The sequence below is a fragment of the Styela clava genome, chromosome 1 (genome assembly GCF_964204865.1).
Source record: "Styela clava chromosome 1, kaStyClav1.hap1.2, whole genome shotgun sequence".
Lineage (NCBI taxonomy): Eukaryota > Metazoa > Chordata > Ascidiacea > Stolidobranchia > Styelidae > Styela > Styela clava.
This window is the reverse complement of record NC_135250.1, coordinates 18,976,220-18,982,424: the sequence shown is the minus strand read 5'-3', so window position 1 is coordinate 18,982,424 and position 6,205 is coordinate 18,976,220.

Here is a 6,205-nt window from a genome sequence, read left to right as displayed (position 1 = left end):
TGCAAAACTCTGTAGACCTGCAGTAGTAGATATTGGTTTCTTCAAGATCATACCCCACAATATATTACACTTTTCATTGCCTAAACCGATAATCTCCAATCTGTGAACCCAATGTGATGTGTAGGTTTTCTTATACCAAAGACTTTGCACACTGTTGTTGTTCTGGTCCCTAATACTTATTATCAGCTATTTCATAGTTTTTGTATTGTTTTTTATCCAATTTATGGTCTTTGAAATGAATAAAATTAATCTTATTAGTCTAGTCCAGGGGTCCGCAATTACGGGGTCTCGACCCAAATTTGGGTCGCGAAGCCCTCCGCTCTGGGTCGCGAAACAATTTGAATTTTCCATAAATATGAGCATCGCGTCTGTGTAGCGTATTTATGTATAACAACTTTATAAATCTTTGATTATAATTATGAATGTTTCCCCGAGTATACACTTCCTTATTTACTGCCGTAACATTGACCAATCAGCATTTATATCAGTGCAAAATTGAAGTAACAATAAACGTTTCAGAAGCGCTCAGATACTTTTGCCATTCAGACAGTCTTTCGTGGTTGTTGGCAAACTGGTTACTAAAGAATACTCCAAAAAAGCCGCGAGCGGAAGATACAACGGAGAAATTAAGTGAGAACAAAACACCGCACGCACCTTCATACATCTTTGCGTCTTCAAGCAGTGGGGATCAACGCCCGACAAAAGACTCATATCCTCACCCTCATCGGATAGAAATACATCACTCAAACCATCCTTATAAGCGGAAGTACAGCGAAGACTTTATAAAGCTTGGTTTTAGAAAAAGAATTGTTAGGCGAAAAGAAAACCACGACAAAGTATCTCAAAATCTTAGAAAAATCTCAAAAGGCATTGTATGAAGTGGCATATTCAATCGCAAAAGATAAAAAACCACACACCATTGGAGAAACACTAATCAAAACTATTGCAATGAGTTAAATTATGAATGGAGACAAGGTAACAAAGGAAATGAAAGAAATACCAATGTCTGTACATACCATTCACCGACGTATCAGCGAAATGGGTCAAGATATTAGGTGCCAACTGATTGATAGAGTCAAAGGAGGAAAATACGCTTTGCAATTGGATGAATCCACGGATACTTCTGGTTTAGCGCAGTTGATTGTGTTCGTTAGGTATATAAGTTACTCATGTGCTTGGCGCTTTCTGGAACACGCACTGATCAAGACATATTCTCAGCAGTGGCGACGAGACTACATAATGATGGATTATCATGGGAGAGTGTATTAGCATTTGTACTGATAGGGCTGGGCCATCGCGGGAAAACAAAGTTTTTTTTAGCAAGAGTATTACAAATTGCGCATCATATCAATTTTGCGCATTGTATTCGCTATAGGGAAAATCTGGCTAGCAAAACATGGGATACACCAGGGGTCCGCAAATACGGGGTCGCGACCCAAATTTGGGTCAATCAGCATATATAAGAATTTGGCGTAACAATAAACGTTTTAAATTTAGGTTGATGGTAAATTTAAAAATAAAAGGGATGTTATTCAAGTAACGTATTTTTTACTTTTAGCCTACTGCGGTTTTCTAGTTGTCAATTTGAAAACCCGATCTCACATAAATGTAAAAAAGCTTTTTTTGCAATACCGGGGTATTCAGATAGCAGTGTTGCCCAGAAGATTGCCAAAGTAGCTACCCGATAAATCGCAAAGACTCTTTTCAACTCATTATTGTTTGAAATTTCAATCAACTAAAGATGTTATCAGGACATTGTCCGTCTTTTGCGTCACGTTTCTGCGGACAGGCGATGGGCGCGGCCCGGTGGTTGCCGACCACTGATTTAGACATTCAGACAGATTTTCATGGTTGTGAATATTACCTCGTTTTGTCAGTTTTCGCGTGTTATTTGTTAGATTTTAGTTGTGTTTTGGTAAATATAAGTCCTAAACTGGCAAATCCATTCTTGAAATAAGTACCAATAATTTTGCGATGGTAGATTGTAAAGAGGTAGAATTCAAGAGATCAAAAGTCGAAGGAAATCAAAGGAAACATTCGTTACTTAGTTGTTCGCATTGTTATATCCTACTACGTAGACTTTAGGTTCTCAAAGTGCTCCATACGGAGCCTCAGGAGATACTTAGGGCCTCCGCGAGCTATTCGTTTACTTGAAAACCGCCCTCGACCCACTGCCCTATCTCTATCTACTTACCTACCCTCGACCCACTGCCCGACCTCCCTCAACATTCCTATCCTTGACCCACCGCCCTTTCTCTATCTACTTCCCTATCCTCGACCCACTGCCCTATCTCTCTCAACCTTCCTAGCCTAGACTCACTACGATATCTCCCTATCATCGACCCACCGGCCTATTTCCCCAACTTTCCCATCCTCGAACCACCGCCCTATCTCCCTCAACCTTTCTCTTCACGACCCACTGCCCTATCTCTCTCAACCTTCCTAGCCTAGACTCACTACGCTATCTCCCTATCCTCGACCCACCGGCCTATCTTCCCAACTTTCCCATCTTCGAACCACCGCTCTATCTCCCTCAACCTACCTATCCTCAACCCACTGCCCTATCTGCCACAATTTACCTATCTTTGACTTACGGTGCTATACTATTCAGTACCTGACCTAACGGCGCTTTATTCACGACCCGATCGCCACACTGAACTTTCTATCTTGCGACCAACTTCCATGGGTTATACTGGTCGTGTATGCCAATGAAATGATTCAATCGTACGTCGACAAAACATGATTGACGGCATTCGTATAATGTAGGCTGGAATCTCAAACGGTAAGCAATAACCATAATTGGCAGTTCAAAAATGTGTTACTAATTGGGCTACTGATGGTTTCTTGTTGGGAATGACAGTTTTCTAAATTTTAACAAGTCGTGAGTCTTGTATAATCAATAGTGCTCTGGTCCGTAAAATTATTTTTCCTCAATATTTTATAGTAAAAGCGATGCCAAAGATTACGTACGAACTGCGTCCTTTGCAACTTCATTACGTTGCAGAAAAGATAGACTCAATTTTGGGACTATACGCAGAATTAACGGGCAGTTGGCAACGCTAGCTACGACAAAACATTTCATGGTTTAAAAATAGTTTGGAAGGGATTACACTCACTCAGCGACTTATATTTTTGACTGTTTTTGACTTTCAGCCTTCTCAGTCACGTAAAAGAAATTTGTATATACGCCTATCCGAGCAGGATTAAAAAATGCAGGATATGGCAGAACATTCGTTGAAAAAGACCAAGCGTGCAAATATTTGATTATTTCCTCATCGTATTGCCTTGCACGGAAATACAGGCGACATTGAATTAGTTTCTGGAAAGGAACTCAGATATGTCGACATCGAATGGCCTGTTGAAATTTTAAAAACAGTAACTCCAAACCCGATGCCATCAGTAGCCTAATTAGTAGCACATTTTAGGCCACTAATTATGGTTATTGATTACCAATTGAGATTCCAGCCTACCTTTACGAATGCCGTCAATCATGTTTTGTCGACGTACAATGAATCCTCTCATTGGCATACTCGACCAGTATAACACATGGAAGTTGGTCGCAAGATGGTGAAGTTCATTTTGACGCGCCGTTAGGTTAGTTAGGTACTGAGTGGTATAGCGCCGTTGGTCGAAGGCAAATAGTTGAGGGAGGTCGCACAGTGGGTCGAGGGTGGGAAGTTTGAGGCAGATAGTGCAGTGGATGAAGGATAGAAAAGTTGAGGGAGATAGCGCAATGAGTCGAGGATAAAAATGTTGAAGGGGATAGGAAGTTTGGGGGAAATAGGACAGTGAGTCGAGGATAAGAAGGTTGGGAGAGGTGAAGCAGTTGGTCGCAAGATGGTGAAGTTCATTTTGACGCGCCGTTAGGTTAGTTAGGTACTGAGTGGTATAGCGCCGTTGGTCGAAGGCAAATAGTTGAGGGAGGTCGCACAGTGGGTCGAGGGTGGGAAGTTTGAGGCAGATAGTGCAGTGGATGAAGGATAGAAAAGTTGAGGGAGATAGCGCAATGAGTCGAGGATAAAAATGTTGAAGGGGATAGGAAGTTTGGGGGAAATAGGACAGTGAGTCGAGGATAAGAAGGTTGGGAGAGGTGAAGCAGTTGGTCGCAAGATGGTGAAGTTCATTTTGACGCGCCGTTAGGTTAGTTAGGTACTGAGTGGTATAGCGCCGTTGGTCGAAGGCAAATAGTTGAGGGAGGTCGCACAGTGGGTCGAGGGTGGGAAGTTTGAGGCAGATAGTGCAGTGGATGAAGGATAGAAAAGTTGAGGGAGATAGCGCAATGAGTCGAGGATAAAAATGTTGAAGGGGATAGGAAGTTTGGGGGAAATAGGACAGTGAGTCGAGGATAAGAAGGTTGGGAGAGGTGAAGCAGTTGGCTGGGGCAAGGGAGACAAGGCAGCGGATCGAGAATAGGAAAGTGGAGGGAGATAGGACAGTGGGTCGGGGATTTGAATTGGGATGACTGTGTATTATGTATAGTTTCACTGGCTCTGAAGTCTAAACCAGAGGTCGGCAAACATTGCTGCATATTGGTCACGAATCAGTATATGTAGGGTATTTGTCCAGAAATCTTCGTAATATTACTTTATTAAATATTTATTTGTATTGGTGTCAAATTTTACGAAACGGCCAACTTAAACTTGATATTCCCGCGACTTTTGCCCACATTACGCTCATTTAAAACATTGAGACAGTATCATAGCTACTGAAAATGATTGAATAAAAACGCTATATAATGCAAATATTACACTCAATTTCGACGTGATTTGTGTGCTCCCGTGTGGTCGTCAAAGAACCACAATTGTCATGTCCGCGCCCCGTGTTACCATATATTCGAATAGGAATACTCCATCAACATTCATATCCTCGACCCACTGCCCTATCTCTCTCAACCTTCCTATCCTCGACCCACCGGCCTATTTCCCCAACTTTCCCATCCTCGAACCACCGCCCTATCTCCCCCAACCTTTCTCTTCACGACCCACCGCCATATCTCCCTCAACCTACCTATCTTCCGACCCACTGCCCTATCTGCCACAATTTACCTATCTTTGACTTACGGTGCTATACTATTAAGTACCTGACCTAACAGCGCTTTATTCACGACCCGATGGCCACACTGAACTTTCTATCTTGCGACCAACTTCCATGGGTTATACTGGTCATGTAAGCCAATGAGATGATTCGATCGTACGTCGACAAAACATGATTGACGGCATTCGTATAATGTAGGCTGGAATCTCAAATGGTAAGCAATAACCATAATTGGCAGTTTAAAAATGTGTTACTAATTGGGCTACTGATGGTTTCTTGTTGGGAATGACAGTTTTCTAAATTTCAACAAGTCGTGAGTCTTGTGAAAATGTGATGCTGGTCCGTATAAATTATTTTTCCTCAACATTTTATAGTAAAAGCGATGCCAACGATTACGTACGAACCGCGTCCTTTGCAACTTCATTACGTTGCAGAGAAGATAGACTCAATTTTGGGACTATTAGCTACGACAAAACATTTCATGGTTTAAAAATAGTTTGGAAGGGATTACACACACTCAGCGACTTATATTTTTGACTGTTTTTGACTTTTCAGCCTTCTCAGTCACGTAAAAGAAACTTGTATATACGCCTATCCGAGCAGGATTAAAAAATGCAGGATATGGCAGAACATTCGTTGAAAAAGACCAAGCGTGCAAATATTTGATTATTTCCTCATCGTATTGCCTTGCACGGAAATACAGGCGACATTGAATGAGTTTCTGAAATGGAACTCAGATATGTCGACATCGAATGGCCTGTTGAAATTTTAAAAACAGTAACTCCAAACCCGATGCCATCAGTAGCCTAATTAGTAGCACATTTTTAAGCCACTAATTATGGCTATTGATTACCAATTGAGATTCCAGCCTACCTTTACGAATGCCGTCAATCATGTTTTGTCGACGTACAATTGAATCCTCTCATTGGCATACTCGACCAGTATAACACATGGAAGTTGGTCGCAAGATGGTGAAGTTCATTTTGACGCGCCGTTAGGTTAGTTAGGTACTGAGTGGTATAGCGCCGTTGGTCGAAGACAAGTAAGCTGAGGAAGGCGCACAGTGGGTCGAGGGTGGGAAGTTTGAGGCAGATAGTGCAGTGGATGAAGGAGAGAAAAGTTGAGGGAGATAGCGCAATGAGTCGAGGATGAAAATGTTGAAGGGGATAGG